This window comes from Salmo salar, chromosome 20 (assembly GCF_965601325.2).
Source record: "Salmo salar chromosome 20, fSalSal1, whole genome shotgun sequence".
NCBI lineage: Eukaryota > Metazoa > Chordata > Actinopteri > Salmoniformes > Salmonidae > Salmo > Salmo salar.
Genome location: NC_138310.1, coordinates 5,812,501 through 5,813,323, shown reverse-complemented (window position 1 = coordinate 5,813,323; position 823 = coordinate 5,812,501). Strand labels below are relative to the sequence as shown.

Below are 823 nucleotides of genomic sequence, written 5' to 3'. Positions count from 1 at the left end.
ATTTATCAGGTATTGCTATGTAATACATGGTTGTTAGGTCAATATTAGATACTGTCCTTGTTCTATCCCATTATATCGTACTTTGCAAATATCTATTCAGGCCAGTGTATTTATCTCCTGTATATTAACTCTCTGTTTCTGTCCATTACAGAAACATCCCCATGTTCATATTCTCCTGTGTTTCAATAAAGTTCCTGTGTGCATTAACTCTTGGGCTGCTTTATTCCCCTCTAACCGGGGCTGGTGTCAGTGAGTCACAAACCAGTAAAATACATAGAGCCGGGGCGCTCTCTTTCATCTTCTCAGTATCTATTTGCAGATCCAAAGGCATCAGGCAGGAGGTCCTCTGTTGTCCTGGTCAAATTAATTGTGGTAGAAAATTACCATGAGGTTCTGATTCATAATCTAGCTTTATTGTGGCCATGGAACCTTTGGACCAGCATAGCGCCCACCAAAATGCTAATGACACCATACAAGAGCTTTTATACCTAATCCCTACTTTCAGCGTCATACACTTTTGTAATTACTATATCCTATGGGAGCAGCTAGCACATTTTGGATACTGAAGTTGAAAATAGGTCTAAAAATATGACTGAGTTTCCAGACCAAGGGCACAAATGAGCGAGATTTACTACAAAAAAATACCAGATATACCACATTATTAAAATTAGGACAGGGATTTGTGTGTTTCACTTGGTTTTACTGAGCCAAAACCAACTGTAAAATGGGCTTTATGCTTCAAGTTACCCTTTGAAATGTTGAATTTAGCAAAGTTTAGGATGAGAGGGAGAAAGTCTTTGTTGTCTGGTAGCGTGGGATTGGT

General features: G+C 39.0%; 1 long non-coding RNA gene across 1 annotated transcript in view; it reads right to left on the bottom strand.

Moving 5' to 3' along the window:
- Positions 1-203: 203 nt before the first annotated feature.
- The window catches only part of LOC106580194 (uncharacterized), a 1,831-nt gene continuing 1,211 nt past the window's right edge, over positions 204-823 (bottom strand). The window contains exon 2 of the long non-coding RNA XR_001322835.3: positions 204-823. This exon is cut by the window's right edge and continues 968 nt beyond it. This is a non-coding gene — a long non-coding RNA (uncharacterized LOC106580194).